The following is an 18,720-nucleotide window of genomic DNA, read 5'->3' on the forward strand; positions in this document are numbered from 1 at the left end:
TGTCAGCAATTATAACACAATGGAAAGTATTTGTGTATCTAAATGTAGAAAAGGTACGGTAAAGGTGCAGCACTATGGACCACTGTCCCATAAGATTATATGTGATGCATTATTGACCAAAGCGTGATATGTGTGGTGCGTGACTCTGTGGTACTGTCTCATGAAATCAACACAGGTCAGGAGCAGCAGACAGTCAAGAGCACGTTCACAGATCAGAATAGCTCCCGCTTTGCCAATCTTAGCTTGAACTTGAGTGAATTCATTAATTGACTGCGTTAACATATCCAGAGGCAGAATTGGCACATAAAAGGTGAGTGGATCAGCCATGGATTGGCATCTAGTTTATAAATCAGTCTTGCTTGCTTGGTTAATGTGAGACTGTCACGAAAGATACAACCTTTCTATTTTGATGATGATAAATTAAGGTTTCAAACCGGTAAGGAGCAAACTAAGGGTAGAGGATAATTTACAAAGAAAATGCCACCTCGTAAGAAATGACCAGCTAGCTATTCCCTTATGCCATGGTTTGGCTATTTGCAAAATATCCATTTACTTTGAGTTTTTCTATTTGGTGTGTCTAAAAAGTAGGATTTCTTGCATGTGGGCACGGCATGTATGAATAGTAGGGCCAGAAGAAGAGTGTGGAAGCTAGACGTTTGAGTAAAAGCAGCCCCAATTTTGCATGCTTTATATACTGGGCCTTCCACGCTGTGAGTGGGGATGAAAGACAAATTAGAAAAATCACTTTTCTTCACAAACGTTATTTGAGTGGACTATGGAGAAGTGGGCTTAGCAAGATGACAACAGCTTTATCGTGTTCTCCAGGAGGTCACTATATAGTGGGAAACAGATGAGGGTCCCAGAATTGCCGGACAAGTCCAACAACAGGTACCAGCATGAGACATGGCAATCTGACTGATCATCCACATAAGAAGAGATTGGGAGGCCAACTGAACCCACTCTGACAGCTTCTCCCTGGCAGGCTGGGTGAGGAAGTGGGCTCTGTAGTTAGTATCCAGTTCCACTTCTCAGGCCCCTCTTGGTCCTGTGGACCCTCAGCCCAGCACCTCCAAGAGGATGTTCTGGGAGGATAAGGTTGCATCCCACCATCTCCCTGTGGGAATTCTCCGCATCAGTTTCCTCTGATGGTTCAACTGTCAACGGGTGTCCAGCCGTGTCATCTTTCAGAAGTTGACTGAAGTTCTATACTGGCTGACAGTCAATCCCTCCTCCTTCCCTTTTGGGACAATTTTGGTTTATGGATTTTTTTTGAGTGTGAGTTCAATACTTCTTAAGGCAGAGGAGAGGTAACAGGGTTTGTCCAGTCTGTCATATTTTTGCATTGCTCATTTCACCCTCACTCCATCCTGGAAAGGCAAGTAATATTATTAATCTAATTTAAAAGATAAGTGTGTCTCTGTGAGTTAGGAAGCTTGCCAAGGCGGCACAGCTATAAAAGGCAGAGCCAGGCTGGATCCCCCAGCAGCCCCCACTGTGCTTCCTTGTGCAAAGTGGGCTAAGGCCAGGGGGTGTGCAGCAGGGTGCAGCCAGTGTGAGCTCAAGAAGGTTGGTGTGGTTGGTGGACTACTAGAAGAACTTTGCAGGGTGAAGGTGTGTCTGTGTCTTAAAGCAGTGGTTCCCATACTTTGCTGAATATTAGAGCTTTTAAAAATCCCCATGCATAGCCACATGCCAGGCCAATTAAATGCGAATTTCTGGCAGTGGGATTCAGACATCCAAAATTTCTAAAGCTCCCCAAGCGATTCCAGTGCAGCCAGGGTAAAATGCAGATTCAGATTCAGTAGTTGTGAGCTGGGACCTGAGAGTCCACATTTCTTTCTCTCCTGTTTTCTTTTTTTCTTTTTTTTTTTTTTTCCTGAGACAAAGACTGACTCTGTCACCCAGGCTACAGTACAGTGGCACGATCTCGGCTCACCGCAACCTCCACCTCCTGGGTTGAAGCATTTCTCCTGCCTCAGCCTCCTGAGTAGCTGGGATTACAGGCTCCTGCCACCACATCTAGCAAATTTTTGTATTTTTAGTGGAGACAGCATCTTGCCATGTTGGCCAGGCTTGTCTCGAACTCCTGACCTGAGGTAATCCAATCTCCTTGGCCTCCCAAAGTGCTGAGATTACAGGCGTGAGCCGCCGTGCCCGGTGGAGTCTACATTTGTAATGAGCTGCAGTGGATGTGGATGCAGCCGGCCCCCAGCCCACTCCCCCACTGGGGAGTAAAACCTTAGACATGTGCAAGACCCTTTATTTCAGAGTTAATTTTCGGAAAAACAAGCCTGGTTTCCTTGGAGAAGTCCTTGCTGGGAACGAGTCCGTCCTCAGGTGATGCTGCCTTGCCGGGCCACATCCCTGGTGTCGCAGCCACTCGGCCAGATCGGTGGCAGTGGGAGCAGCACCTTCTTCCTGCCCCACCGTTGCTGCCAGGCTCAGCTGAAGTTTTGCCCTACAGTTGGGGGAAGTATCAGACGTGTGTGCGGTAAGGAAAAATCATTTTATGGGGAAATCTGCTTTGACTGAGAGTTAACAAAATCAAGTTGGAAGAGGGGCATTTCAGTTGGAAACTAGGGAACATTGTTCCCCGTGGCACTTTATTAGACAGCGGAATGAGTTTCCCGGGCAGTAGCGGCCACTTGTTTCATTTAAAAAGACCAATATACAAGAGGTGCTGGCAGAGGGATAGACGAAGTGACCTAACAGGGTTTCTATTGCTTCAGCTTCTGTCGCCAAATGAAACTCAAACAGCTTTTTCATATCTTAAACAGACCTACATAGAGCAACTGTGAAAATTCCATCCATTATAAATACCTCTTTTAGCAGCAGTTTAGAAATATGCCTCTTGGGTCCCATTCATCCTCAGTAGATGGGATTTGGATGATCAGGCGGGAGAGGACTCGTGGCTGGGGAGAAGGAAGGTAAGGTCTCCCTGCCCCATCTCCGGATCCCAGCCCAAGGAAGTGGGCCTGGAGCAGCAGAGGTAGGGCGGGCAATCACTCCTTCATCTTTTCTTACGGCGTTTTACAAAATGACGCTGCCCAAGTAAACAATGCAAAGCAGGTGACCATTTGCAAACAGGTTTTCCAGGGGCAGCTGAATTCCTCACAAGGCTTTGAGTTGATCACATCCGTTTTGTGTCTGGTGACCCCTGGCCACGCGGGAGGAGCAGGCAGGTGTTCTCCCTCTGGCTAATCCATGGAACAGGCCGCTTGGAGACAGGCATGTGTGAAATTGCTTTTCACACTGTTAGGGAGGTGGGATGATCTCTCAACAGTGTAACTGCGTGTGAATACTGGCTGGAATATTTTCATTTTAGAAAGGATCTGAGCAAAGTTCTCATTTTTCATCAGAGATACACTGGAGTAGGCAGAAGTCTTTCTGTTCCCCTTAACAAGGTGAGGGAAGAATGCAGGAACAGTGCAAGAAACAGATTAGACTTAAGAAGTAAAGCAACTTCCCTGACTGACTCAGATTTATGGCTTTAATTAGGAAGGTCAACCAGGGCCATAGGAAAAGCAGAGGAATGACAGACCTGGGTTCAAATCTCATTTCTACAGCTTGTTAATTGTGAGATTTGGGGCAAGAACCTCGAACAGACTTCGTTTCCAGTGGGAACAGTCATACCATCAAAACCAGTTGGAGTTCATTGTAGCAGAACTCGTAATGAAGCCTGTTTACTCTGTACAAATGAGTCATTATTCCTCACTGACATGGCCTGGATCTTGTCCCTGCCCAAATCTCGTGTGGAATGGTAATCCCCATTGTTAAAGTTGGGGCCTGGTGGGAGGCGAGTGGATCATGCGGGTGGATTTTCCTCTCGGTGCTGTTCCGGTCATAGTGAGTTCTCATGAGATCTGGGTGTTTAAAAGCTTGTGGCCCCTCCCTGCTCTCTCTTGCTCCTGCTTCTCCATGTAAGACACCTGCTCCCGCTTTGCCTTCCAGCACGATTGGAAGCTCCTTGAGGCCACCCCAGAAGCAGAAGCCTCTATGCTTCCTGTACAGCCTGCAGAACCATGAGCCAATTAAACTTCTTTATAAATTACCCAGTCTCAGGTATGTCTTTATAGCAGTGTGAGAACGGATTAATACATTCACTAAATATCCTTTCTTAGCTGAATTCCTAGGGAAAACACCACTGATGAATTATAAAGCTTACCACAAGTTTTGATTCCGTGATTAATGCTCATTCTATAATAGCTAGAGAAATAGTTTAAGATACCAACAAGGCACCCCAAGGTGCCATCAAATTAAGCCTCAGTGAAAATAGTTAAGATGAAGAATAAGAAATATTAGTTATTATCATTTAATGACTTACTATGTAACATAAGTTCCGAATTAAAGGGTTCTTGGTGGATGTGTTTGTGAAGACAAAGCTGCTTTGATTCTGTGGGAGTTTTAATATTTACATCCATTTCATTATGTAAGATAAAAATCACTTTAAATTATTACCAAGAAAAATAAATTATGAAGTAATGTATGCAGCAGAAATCCTCACCTCGTCCTTGACCTTTAACCTCTGGTTAATGGGGTGAGGGTGGGCCTTTAGGAATGGCCAAGAATGACATGATAATGAGAGACTGGGGCAGGAAACAATTTAAAAACAATTGAACTTACATATAGTTAATGAGTATACATTTTAGAATATCCAAGGAACATCTGTTACTATACTCATGGTATATATACACTGGAAAATTAATTTAAAAATAAATCAGAATGGTTTGTTTCTGGATTTAAAATAGATAAACTTGTCCCAATGCCCACCGTGTTAAACATCCAACAGTCTTTTGGGATGCCATGTGATCTCAGCAGGACCACAGAGATGATTCACTCATGAAGTCTACCTTCAGCTCCTTCCAGACCACTGAGGTTGAGACAATGGGAGTGTGAGTCCACTGTGATGTTAGACACGCAGTGACCAGGGCCACAGACAGGCTGAGCCCATTTCTGTGGAAGGGAAGTGGAGAACAGCCCATTTAGAACTGCAGAGGAAAGCTAAGGTTCAAGGAGAAGAGGCATTTGAACTGCGTCTTCATCTTTTATTAGGATTCAGATCCAGAATGAAAAGAAAGGAAATGGTTAGCCTGAGCTAAGGACTGGGGCAAGAGTGTAAGCTGCCAGAAGGGGAAATAAGAGGAGCTTTAGATAGCATGAGTTGTGAACAGGTGTTGGCTTTCAATGCCTAGCTGGAGAACTAGGCTGTTACTTCCTGGGTCCTGGGGAGCAGGTGAACTACACGAGGGTAAAGATGGTGTTGACAGAAATCTGAGTTCGTTAGCATTTAGTGGGGCACAATGGAGCATCCCGCAGCAGGGAGGCTGGGAGAAGTATTGTGACTGTCCCCATGGAGTAACAGCTCTCTACCCTGACTCAGACAACAGATGCTGAATGACAAGGGTAATGGGTGGGCTTCTTCCACAGAAGTGGAGGAGACCTTCTAGAACCAGATCCTGTTATTGGTGTGGATCATTCAGCACATGCAGAGCCAATCCTAGAAAGGGCCTCAGACAGTTCTCCACATTGAAAGGGACACATTTTACCCCCTGAAACTGAACAGGCCATGCTTTCTGTAATAGCGTCATCAAAAAGATATTCGATAAAAAATGTGCTCATCAGGTTTAGGTGAATTTGTCAAGTCTGGAGTTTTTCAGGCGCAATACAATCTAAGAATAAAAGCACCATCAATAAATCCAGTAAGAATGCTTCTTTAAGGTCTCAGGAGGTGAATGATGAGACTAGGTTTGAGTCTTCAGGAAATTCAGAAAACATGAGAAAGAAGGAGACTAGTGATTATCAATCTACCTACACATCAATGCATTGAATATATTATCTCTAATCTTCATAAAAATGCAAAATCAGTTATGACCCATTCTACGGTTGTGGAAATTGTAATTTAGAGTAAACAATTAGTCAAAGGCCACAGGACTCACAAATGTTGAAACTGAAGCTTGACTTTTGGTCAGACTGACTCTTAAGATCTCTCCACTAGAACCCCTTATTTCAAGAAGATTAGAATGTTCCTCAACTTCTATTTATGGATATCATTAGAACACGCAAAAATATAAAATTCATGACAGTGCAGTCTCCACAAGAGCATTGGGGATAGTATTTGAAATAAAATTCTGCGATTTTAAAATTCCTTCTTTCCATGTTTCTCCCCTGCTCCTACTAGCAGTGTTCTTATTAGAGAAAGTCAGAGAGAAAAGCATTAGTCATAGCTTAGTTTTGCATTTCAAAATTTAGCTGTGATTATCAGGAGCCAAAATTTGGAGAAATTAGCATCCAGTCTATCTCCAAATTATAGGATTTCATAGACCATGAGCCGAACTGGTCCCTTTTGTCTTCTATATACCAATTCTATCCCAGGGAAGGGAAATCAAAAGTCTTCATGGATTAGTTGTACATGTAAGATTTGTTCCAAAGAGTTGGAGAGAAGCAAGTGTTAGATGTGGATGTGGGTTTCCTGATCCCCATGCTAACTTCCAACTCCTCCTAGAAAGGGAGAAGTTGGAGAAGTTAGGGATAGAAACTTCCTTAATGTGAAGGAGTCCAAGAGCAGGAGAACTTATGCTAGCTTTTTAAGCACCTAGCCTAGGGATTATTAGGGACTACTTGAAATCTTGTTGAGATTAACATCTGCTTTCCCTTTCTCTTAATGCTAGGAGAAATATTTTGATTTCACAGATTCAACCTCTAAATGGGTACAATGAGAAATAAGAGAATAGGGCTGGGGGTTTCAGGTAGCTCTTTAAAAGTCTAATTGTTGGTTAGGTACATTTTCTGGGAGGAAGAAACATTTGCATGTGGTATAAAGAAAATTGTCCTAGCCGACTTGGGTTATTAGATTTCTTTTTTTGTTTCCTTTTTTTTTTTTTTTTTTTAAATTGAGATAGAATCTCACACTGTCGCCCTGGCTGGAGTGCAGTGGTGTGATCTCAGCTCACTGCATCCTCCACCTCCCTGGTTCAAGGGATTCTCCTGCCTCAGCCTCCCAAGTAGCTGGGATTACAGTCACCTGCCACCATACCTAGTTAATTTTTTTTGTATTTTTAGTAGAGACGGGGTTTCCCCACATTGGCCAGGCTGGTCTCGAACTCCTGACCTCGTGATTCGCCTGCCTCAGCCTCTCAAAGTGCTGGGATTACAGGCGTGAGCCACTGCTCCTGGCCAGTTATTAGATTTCTTAGACAAACAATCTTGACTTCTCTGGGTCTCAGGTGACTTACCTATGTGCTGCTGGGCAGCTATGTGAAGATAGGAGTCTTGTTCCAAGTTTTGTCTGAAGTTATTTCCCTATCTAGGATCCTGTGAGAAGGGTCTAAAAGAAATATGAATATGTACCAGAGTGGAGAGTGAGTATCCCTCTATTATGGTTTTTTTTTTTTCAGTTTACCTGAAAGGAGAATGGTAAGGTCAATCAAGGGATGATCGAGGGAAAACCTGCATGGTAGTTCCCTAAAAAACTCCACATCCTTCAGTAGCATCCTCCCTCACCTGGGGCAGTGGGCTGTAACCACGGACCTTAACAGATCCACCTTGAACCTCAGGCCTGTGTTCTCATGCCTTGAGTCTCTCCCCTGCTTTAAATGGCCTCCATGTCCATCTCTTTTCTGCCCCAAGGCCTCCCCCGGCTGCTTTCTTTCCTCCTTCCCCTGGGGCTGACACATTGCTGGAAGGTCACTTCCCAGTGTGTCCAAGGTCCCGGCTCTGGTCATCCTTGTTCAGCCTTCACAGTGAGGCCCCAGGCCTGGTTCTGACCAAAGTGGCAGGTTCTCATCTTGTTGAAAGGGGCGTCAGAAATTTAGCTCCAAAGGATGGAGACGAAATTTGGATTTCTATAGTCCAGATATTAGAATGACTTTGTGATTACCTCAGGGAGGTTGTTGGACCTGACCGGAAACAGTCATTTCTCACCTCACTGTGAGCTACTCCCCTTGCTAAGCCCTCAATGGCAGACCCTCTTCTGGTTCAGTCCCAGGCTGCGTGCCCTGCGTGTGGGCTGTCATGCTGCCTGACACTTAACGTTCTGCCCGACCTGCTGTTCCTTGTGAGGTCTAACTTGATTATTTCAGTGCAGGCAGTGCTGAAATTCCTCTTTGAAATTCCTGATCCTCGTCACATGATCACTGAATGCAGAGCTCCTGTGAGTCTACCCAGAGAGGACAAGCCAGGAAAGGACAAACCAGCACCTTCTCCTGTGCGAGACAGCACTGACCTCTGATGGGTGGGGGGAGAAGGAGGGCAGGTGAGCAAACGTGCACAGCAGAGTTCCAGGATCCTTTGAGAAAGCAGGAACTGAAAGCCCAACCTTACTCCCAAGGCTCAGTTACTAAAACTTACTGATTGTCTTAGCATGGTGCTTGGTGCAGTGAAAGTCAGCCCAGGGTGGCTCTGACCAAGGCTTCCTGGAAGAAGAGTCTGATGAGCCTCCTGAAATAAAAGCATCATGGGATATAGAGAGACAACCAGTGGGCCAATCCCATGGAGAATCTGCCATTACAAGGACAATATAGATTGCCATCTAGGAGGAGGTAAGTGCCCAAACCTTCTCAGAAGCAGCTCTCCTGGGAGCCCAGGCTGATGTCGGTGTGGTATGCATGTGGAGGTAGCTTCTGTGGGCAAGATTGTTCTCTGTCTCTAATTGAAGAGAACCACAGTGTCTGGTCCAATAAAGTATGGCTTAGAGCAGGAGTTTGGGGTTCAGATGCATCCCCCCGGGATGCCTTGGAAGGAACTGGCTTTGGAGGTCATGACGATTCCTCTACTGCAAGGTGTATTTCTGGTTTCCAGCCCCAACAATGAGATGGGAGCTTCCAGAGCAAACTTCGAACACTAAAAATCACCCACGAGCTTCTGGAGATTTTGCTAGGAAAGGTGGCCCTGCAGAAGCAGGGTGTCCTAGAGTCTCATGGTATTTAATAACAATGTTCAAAGTGGCTGTGATTTATTTCCATGCTGGTTTGGAGCCAGCAGGACACATTGTTTACACACATGTTGTTCTTGAGCTTCTGAAGTATCTTCGGGGATAGCCTCATTGCCCTCCCGTGAAGAGGAGGCCTGCAAACACAGGGACTAAGCCATTATCATTTTCCCACCTCCGCATTCTAGAACATATCTGATGATCAGAAACACAAATTTCATCCTGCCTGCTCCATAAACCCCTGCCTCTTATCTTTTTTCTTCTGGCATCTTTGGAAAAAGCTCATCTGAGATCATCTACACTTTGCCCCTTGATGTCCCAGGCTTTCAGAGACCACCTGGATTTTCTGTATATCATGTTCTATTCACATGATTATCAGTGTACATCTCAGATATTCTGCCTTAATTTTCATTTTCACACCCCACAACTTTCTGTGTACAATCTGTAATCAATGAGGCACCTCCCCAAGACCTTTGTGCTAAAGTACATTTGCAGGTGTTATTCGATCAAGAGGTTATATACATTTACATAACGTATTTTGCTGTACATGTTCACATGTATATGATATTTGTTTTTTTATTGTAAAGATTTCAAACATGTCCATTAAACATAGTCACCATAGATCTTCATTTCAGAAATATCATCTTTGGCCTAAAAGTAAAAATTTAAGGTGTACTGATTTAAAGAACATAGTTCTTTTCATATGTAGTGGCTTTGAACCTATCGTATTTAGTGAATTGCGTGATGATCAAATTTTTAAAATAGGGAAACTGAGGCCTAAAGCAATGAAGTGACTGGGTCAAGGTCATACCCCTAACGCAGTACAGAGCCTGAATTTGAACGCAGCTCTCAGGTTTCTTCATTAGACTATTTCCAAGAAATAACACTTATAACCTAATAAGTGAACATTTAGGTGGTAGGCAGCACTTCCCAGTTTACTTGACATTTCTGAAATCCTCCTTTAAGTTTAACAACAAAGTGAACAGTGCTGTTCTTAATCCCGACCAGGAGGAAACTTTTGCTGAAGGCCACACAACCAGGAACCAGGACAGCCAAGACTAGCATCCATTTATTTTGACCATACGCACTTTGGTTTGGTTTTATGTTTGTTTATTGCTTTGTCTTTATTATTTTCCTCACGGTCTCTCTCTTCCCTCCTCACGCCCTTCCTCTCTCGGAGGTCACTTGTTTACCTCATCCCAGTATCCTCCAGAAAATGAGGAGGAGATACACATCTTCAACTCCATGTTCACAGGGGCATCTTTCCCGATAGCATAACAATTATGCCTTAATTCTTTCTTTCCTCATCGTAAAAGTAATATGTGCTCATTTTGTAGGAAATTTAGAAAATACCAAAAACTCTAAAGAAGAAAATACAAATCCCATTATCTCATCATCCCCAAATAACTACTAGTAATCTCTATACATTCGCTTATTTATATATGTCTGTGTCTCTTGCCATCTATGTTTCTATCTATCTAGCCATCCTGTCCTCTATTTATGTATCTTTTATTCATGTTTCTACATCTCTATAATTGTTTTTACAAATTTCAGATCATAATAAATATGTGTTTTATTCGTAAATGTGTAATGAATAGTGGTCTGTGTAAAAAATCGTTTTCAGAATAGCTACTGATATGATTTACTTAATCAGTTCTTTCGTTGGCTGTGTCGGTTGTGTCCATTTTTTTTCTTCTGTGATAAATGACATTGCAGTGAACAACCTTACAAGATGCCCTTTCTACTCGCTCAAGACTCAGGTGTCTTCTCAGGTGGCTTATGAGTTAGCTTTTCTTTCTAACACAGGGGAAGTATGTGTGGTACTGGGGCCTTGGTGAGTGCTTCAAGGACAGTGTTGGTGGCAGAGAGACCATTGGATGCCCTGAGGCCCACAGCTCTGCTGGTTTCAATGAGCTCTTGCCCCCATCAACTTCCTAAAAGCAGTTACCCAAGTCGCTGTTAGAATACCAAATGGGCAAGGGCTTGGAATTAGGGAATGAGTTCCTCTGCTTTTGACTCCGGTTAGATAAAAGGGTAGGTCCTGATTCCTCCAGGGCCATAAGCGTCAGAAGCTGAAAGCTGGAGACCAGAATCCAGAGCCTTTCGGACAGTATCGATTCACCCTTGGGAAGGCAATATAACTGATACTTCAAGTTTCTTTGTTGTGTGCTTACCCTCGTGTGATAAGTCTTGTTTCCTCATTTGACAAATATTTCCAAGTACCTGCCCCTGCGAGGCATGCAGTCGGTTGCCTGGCAGTGTACTAAGCCCTCCTTGACTTTCATTATGTCCTCTATCCTTCACAGCAATTCTGAGAGGGAAGTTCTCTAACACTCAGTGTTTTCAGGGTAAGAAAACGGAGGCTTAGCAATGTCAAGGAATGTGCTCCCCTTATGACACAGCTCATAAGGAGTAAAGCTGGGATATGAACCAGGCTTATCTTCCTAGGGGCTTCTCAAGTTAGCACTGTTCATTTTGGGCTGGATGATTCTTTGGGGTGTGTGTGCGCGTGCATGTGTGTGTGTGTGTGTGTGTGTGAGAGAGAGAGAGAGATAAAAAGAGAGGGAGCTGCTCTGTGTCATGTAGGGTATGTAACAGTCTTCGTGGCCTCTACTCACTGATATCTGCAGGAGCTTGTCCCCGTCCCCAGTTGTGCCAGTTGTGACAACCAAAAACATCCCTGGGGGCTGAACCACCTCAGTTGAGAACCACAGGTCCAACTCTTTATCCCTGCTTTAACCACCATGCAATGTTTCATCTCATGGGAAAACAAATTTTATCTAATAAATGCAGTTTGGTAGAAGATAGTTTCTCATTGTCTTCTGGGAGGAGGAGCAGCAGAAGGTGAAAACACGTTTACTGGCCTACCTCACTCACAGCAGGGAAGGCAGTTTTTCTTCTCATTGCGGTAATTTCATTCCATTTTTCAGAGAAAGAACTTTTGTTTTTCTCCCATCAAGTAACATGCTCGTCAAAATAAGAATCTTTTTATTAACATTCTGATCATCAGATAATTGTATGTGTGCCCACCTCTATGCAACAGATTGCCCCCTTTTCCTTTCCCAAGCTGCCTCCGTGTTTCCCAATCACTTCCTACCTGGCACTAGGGGAAGACAGCAGTGTGTGAAAATGCCGATTCTTGCTTCCAAGTTAGTGTAAAGAAGAAGGAAAGTTTACAAGAGTTGAAAAAGTCAATCCGTGAAATTAAATGGCAATTGCTTCTCCTTAGTTGTCCAGAGAAGAACCAGAAGTTGCCAAGATTTCTGTCCAAATTGGTCATTAAGGAGGTCTGATGCCACTCGAATATTACCACCAGCAACTGCAAATTTCATTGCTACGTGGGCCTGAAAGCCCCTGTTCTGCATTCAAATATAGCTGCAAGCAGCTGTGATAGAAAATTGGTCATTTACCAGTGCTTAATGACTAATGCCCTACCCAATCTGAATTAGCAAGATTTATGACAGAATTGCATTGTGCATCTGAACTCTCTGCTGTTCTCAAAGAAATCATAAGCATCTGACATGAGGGAGAGAGATAGTGTTGTCTGTGCCTGTTGGTCGAGGACAAGCATTTATTCTCTACCTTACAGGGACAGGGCCTGGGCAACCTTCCATCTCCTGACCCGTTTTAGAATCAAGCTGCACATCTCCAGCATTGACCCAAGCAATCATTCCTGAGGGTCATCCTGAACAACCCTGGTTGAAAGGGATCTGTGGTCAACTCCAACTTGAGCTTGCCAAGGCAAAGAGATTCACTTTCCTTATTTAGGCCAGATTCCAGCTCCTTTCCAGCCACCATCATCATCAGCATCTTCATCTTCCATAAATGAAAGATGTATTTTTAAAGGATAATAGTCTTTTAAACATGTAGACCTGAATGTTTTATTGATTCACTTGTATGTTTCTTTGTCTACTCTTTTAATCATCCATTGACATAGTCACTTAGTCTTTATTCCTTATTTGTCAATGAATATGTACCCCACACTGAATTAGGCTCTGCAGAAACAGAGATAAGAAAGAGACATTGCCTTCGCGTCGCTCAGGGACTGGTGGGAAAATCAGCATGAGCCAGGTGGGCTGCAGTGCATTGTGTGAGGAGCCGATGTGAAGGCGTGTGTGGCCCTCCCTGAACAGTCAGGTTGGGAGGGTGGCAGTGCTTTATGGCAACACTGGCGGAAACACTCTTTGGCACCAGAAAATTAAGCTATGTTATTTAACCCATGGTAACACACCTGTGAAGTACATTTTATTATCTCAATTTTACTGAGGAGGAAGGTGAGGCTCAAAGTCTACATGCCACCTACTAGTGGTAGAGCTATGGTCAAACCTAGACTTGGCTCCAAGCCAAGGACAGTCCAGCTCACTGTAACTCTGGATGAATGGGGAGGGGTAGAAATTCAACACAGAGTTCCCCAAATCAGAGACTCATATTCCATTTGCTTCGTAATCTCACTTTAATGAGCCAAGCATCCATGCCATCATCTAGTAATAATTTTCAATATGCACATTATATTATACTGGAAACAAAGAATACAGATTGTGTAGGGAAAAGCGTAGAGGACCACCATCAGCAACCCTCTTGATTCCCTTCTCTACCCAGGATTGACCTCTGCTCGCAGTGCATTCTGTGTTCTTTTAGGTTTTTTTGTTCACTTACAAAACAGACATGAATATACTTATATATACACACTTCATCTATGTCTTCTTTAATCACACAATAGACCTTTGAGGGCTTATAAATGGACAGACAAAGCAATGTTTCTCTCCATTTTTTAAACCAACTTAACTTTCCCACATAGCCAAAAATTATTTCTATATTTCTAGGGCAAAAGCTTCCTCCATTAAAAGAGCAGGAGACTATCCTAACCCGAGGATCCATGGCCAGGGTTAGCTGTGAGTGAGGGGAGGCCACATTGTTGCCCCATGAGACAGGTTCATCCATCTTGAGCTCACATCTCCTGGGAGCAAAGGATGCCCCCTGTGCAAGTGTCTGCTCTTGTAGAATCGGTGAATAATGAATGCATTGCTTCTTTTTGATGCCATAAACCCCAGAGCCAGGTGGCAAGCTCATGACAGGCAGTTTTTTGCTCCTGGAATGCTTTGGTCCCAAGCCACAGGAGGTGCTCCACTGGGGGACCTGCACTTGTCAGATTGCAGGCATTGTCATTGATTAGACCACTCCTCCAGGCTGGCTGGAGCCATACGTGCATCTCAGAGAGGAACGGACAAAAGCTTCCCAGAACAGATGTTGCTGCTGGAAGCGAGGAAATTTCCCTCACTGCCTAGCGCTGCTGGGACCCAGCTGGGCATAAGAGCCAGGCTTCAGCCACACACACACCCTGAGCTCCAGGCCCCTTGCAGGTAGCCAGACGTGCAGAGGCTGACAGATGAAAGGCTGCTCTCCAGATGTCCCCTGCCGAGGGTGAGGTGGCCTGTCCAGAAATGTCATGTTTGGCAGCTGCTGAAAGCCCCCTCTCCCTGCTGTTGGCTCATGGCTCCTGCAGGGATAGGAGACAGGGTAGCATTAAAGTCTAAAGAGACAGTATTAAAGAGAATTTAAAGGGAATTTTTGCCCTCACTCATATCAATACAAAGCTGACAATGGGTTGCACCTTCTTGGCATCTCATTAATGACGTTTTGTAACATAATGAGAGCCACAGGATTCTGCTAACATGTACCTCTGATAATGCCACCCATCCATGGCTTCTCAGTGATGCCAAGACAGAATTCAACTTGTTCAGATGGCTTCAGCTTCAAGATGGACAATTCCACACACCCTCAGCTCACATGTGTAGATAGAACGTGGTTTTTTGATTTTCTGTTGCTTCCATAACCTTTTTATGAGTGCTCACCCTTCTGGGCAGCAGTGGAGTTCCCAGATGAGGAGTTTGTAGCCTCTTTTAGTTTGAATGCATACTTTTACCTGGAATATTGACTATGAACAAAATTCAACTCTTTCTCATTATTTCAGTGGCTGCTTTTGGCTATTGTAATATCTTGTAAATGCTAAGTGACTGTGCATCCCTGGGGTCACCCACCCACACCGTGCTGACGTTGTCTGTGTAACATCCCTATTGGCTGCATGGATAACTTAGCTTGTTGCCTCTGCATTGCCACGTCTGGGATGTGGTGACCTGGGAAGAGATGGATAAATAAACAAAAGAAGAAATGGAAGCGCTGTTGTGAGCCAAGGATATGTGGCAGCGAGGGGTCGCTGGGCTGTGTGAGTGGCTTGACTTCAGTGGAAATTCATCAGGAGCCTGGAGGGGCGCCGAGGAAATGAGGATCCCAGGTTCTCGCTGGGGTTACAGCCTGAAGACCTTGAACAACTGCATTCTCGGTGTTTTGATATCATTTTTTTCCTTCTTGTTTTCTTTTTTACCCCCCATTTTTTGTTTGTTTCTAGAAATGTGGCCAGGAAGTATGCAGTCACTGTTGGCCACCTCACCCCGCCTGGGCTGAGCCTCACAGGGCACTCAGCCACGGCAGTGGAGGCTCCTCTGAGAAGCCTGCACAGGGCTGAAATCTGGCGGGGAGCAGGGAAGGGGTGGGAGGTACAAGCCGATGTCGTGATTTCGCAGTGCACGGAGTTGGAAAGTTCAGGACTCTCATCTCCTGCTTTGTGAATCCACACAGCCGGCTTTGACCAAGGTCCACCTAGAAAGTTGTTTCTGCAAAATGTAATTTGGAATAATAAGATCGGTGTCCACGATTTCCATAGCAATGGGCAACAGGAAGGAGGCTGGGCTGCCTTCTCCTTACTACATTATCCCATGTTGTCATAATGCTTTTCTTAATAAAATGCGCTCATATCAACTTGATAAGAAAGAAAAACCTCAATCCAGGGTTATTTCTCCCTGCAGTTTTCTCTGAAATTAAATAAATAAGCATACTAATAGCCAACATTCGCTTTATGTTATTCGCTCTCCTAAGTACCTTACATTCATTCATTTGCTTAATTTCCATAGCAACCCTATGAGACAGATCTTATTATGCCATTTACAGAGGAGGACACAGTGGCACAGAGAGGTTAAGCTACTTCCCTGAGGTCACACAGCTAGTAAATGGCAAAATCATGCTTCCAACCTGTTGTTCTGGCTCAGAGTCCGTGCTCCTAACGGCTTTGCTATGTTGTCTTTCAAGAGAAAATGGAGTTACGCCATTTCCAGGACAGTGACCATGATGGCAGGTGGCTTTGTTGGCGGTGAGCTGAAGGAGGAACAGGGTGGCCCTCTCTCCCTGCCCTGGGAGGGAAGTAGCTCTACCTTGCGGGATTTGCAGGAAACCTGGAGGCTCTTGGAAGCAGCCCCTAGGAGAAGCTTTATAAACTGACTTTCACCAGTCCCATGAAGGCCTGGCTTCCCTAAAAACAGCTCCAGAGAAGGCCTTCCTTGTCTTTTGGGCACAAGCCACTGCTGGTGACCAGGAAGGATGCTCTACAGTGGGACAGAGGCCATGCCAATCAGGTTAGCCCAACCAGAGTCACCTCTGAAGTGTGGACGAAGGCGCATATGGTACAGGCCCCACGGCGGGGGCTGGGCCCGCTGCACCAGCTGAGCAGGGCTCTCTGTGAATGGTGTCCACCTGCTCACAGGCCCTTTGGCTCCCTGAGGGCATCTGTTCTGTCCAGCTATGGCCCCCCCTCCTATAATAAGAGGTCTAAACAGAAAGCAGTCAGCATTCCTGATGGGCACAGGGCCCACATATATACCAAGACGTGCCTGTGTATTCCACTACTTCTCACATACGTGGAGAAGAGGGTAAGGAACATAGTATGTGTTCAGTTCCACCCTTACCAGGTGTCACATGGCCTGGGAGATGCTCTCACATAGGTGGCCACGTTTGTTCTCATCACCGCCCTGGGAGGTGGCGTCCTCAGCTTCATTGCCTCCAGGAAAGGATCTTCAAGACCTAGGATCTCCTCTGAGTGACCCAGCTGATAGATATGGGAACCAGGGTAAGATTTCAGGTACCACAGACCCCAAGGCCCTGGCTTCTCCCCACTATCACACTGATGCCCTTCCCTCCCTCCATCACTCTTTCTCACGCTGCCTGTTGAGCTATGTGCTTTACCAAGGGTGGAGTGGGGGGCGGCACGCAGAGGTCTGGCGCCCAGGGAAATTGGATTAGGGCTCCATTAAGTAGAAAAAAAGAGAGAGAGAGAGAAAGAAAGAAAAGACTTCAAAATATGTATAAATTTAAAAATGTTCCATTGAGTCAAGAAATAATTTAAAACCCCTGAGTACAGACGGTGATTTAGAGAGGTTTTCCCTTCCTCTTTCGGTGGGACACCAGAGCTTCCCAAAGCAGAACAATAAGGCTGATAAGGCTCCTTCTCCCTTGGAGGAAAAAAAAAAAAAGAAACTTGATTTCCACTGGGCCGATTAATTTTCCACCTCTGCTTTATAGAGAAATATGACACAATGGGAGAAAAATTTAAAAGAAAATAAGTGCTCACACCCTCTGTGGCTGACTCAAAAATGTCTCCGAGTGCCCTGTATTTATAGCTGGAAAGAGCGGAGAGGAGCAGCTGCTCGCTGTTATTTCGAAGAACTTCAGGCTTCTGACCAAAATAGTCTCTGAACTTTTGAAACTCATTCTAATAGTCTCAAGGAGGAGTGAACCAATATCCTAGAATTTGAGAAGATATTTTTAGTCTTGAAATGAACGGTGCCCTTCCCTCCCTCCATCACTCTTTCTCACGCTGCCTGTTGAGCTATGTGCTTTACCAAGGGTGGAGTGGGGGGCAGCACGCAGAGGGCTGGCGCCCAGGGACATTGGATTAGGGCTCCATTAAGTAGAAAAAAAAAGAGAGAGAGAGAGAAAGAAAGAAAAGATCTCAAAATATGTATAAATTAAAAAATGTTCCATTGAGTCAAGAAATAATTTAAAATATGTTCATCAAACTAAAAAAAAATAAGAAGGCTGTTTTTAAGCTTAATAAAAGTGCTTATTAAAATAGATTTGCAGATGCTATAGCCCATATGCATCGTGCATATCTGTGTTCCCTATATGCATATATTAAGCTCAGCATGTTCTATGCCATATGCATCTATTCTTTCCTTTAATAAGGCACTCCTGGTGATCGATGAGGATGAATCACAGATCATCCAGCCCATTGAGTGCCATCCTCAACCTGAAAGCTTCATTCTTCCCCTCTTCTTAACTCCAACACGGAGCCCATCAGCAAGTGCTGCTGGTTCTACATCTAAACTCGATTTCAGGCCTCTCCTCATGTCCTTCCCTGCACTGCTGTGTCTGGTCCAGGCCACCTTTGGTTCCTGCCTGGGTCGCTGCAGCCATTTCCAACTAATCTCATTTCTTCCGCTCTTGATGCCCCCAAACCAGTAACTGTGATGGAGGTGGAGTTGCTTTTTATGCCCTTTGAGGATCGAAGTCCTGATTTTGGTGAAGACAAAATCATCGTCCCTTGAGAACAGTTTTTCCTCCATTGCATTAGCCTTGGTGGGGCTATAGGTTGAGGATCCACCCCTGATCCCACACTTCTGCCAAGGGATTGGTGTGTGATCCAAGCGAAGCACTCAGATGCTGACTCCCAAATTGGAATCTTGAACAAGGATGACAAGAATTGGGACTACTGGGGGCTGAGGATCAGCTTCTTCCTGCTGTTGAGGTGCTTAGAGAGCCTTTCTAAGAGCAGGTTTTTCAGAGGTTTTATCCTTTCAGATTTCTTCATTTAGCCAGAATTAAATCCTTTTGTTTTTAATCAGAAAGATTTAACCAATCCAGCAGTCTATTGAGAATGTAGTGAAGAAACATTATTTTTCTGCTTA

The 18,720-nt window shown here is 44.7% G+C and overlaps 1 long non-coding RNA gene across 1 annotated transcript in view; it reads left to right on the top strand.

The window, feature by feature from the left end:
* The window catches only part of LOC129467752 (uncharacterized), a 54,789-nt gene that overhangs the window by 9,010 nt on the left and 27,059 nt on the right, over positions 1–18,720 (top strand). The gene's annotated exons all lie outside the window — the stretch shown is intronic.

This window comes from Symphalangus syndactylus, chromosome 18 (assembly GCF_028878055.3).
Source record: "Symphalangus syndactylus isolate Jambi chromosome 18, NHGRI_mSymSyn1-v2.1_pri, whole genome shotgun sequence".
Lineage (NCBI taxonomy): Eukaryota > Metazoa > Chordata > Mammalia > Primates > Hylobatidae > Symphalangus > Symphalangus syndactylus.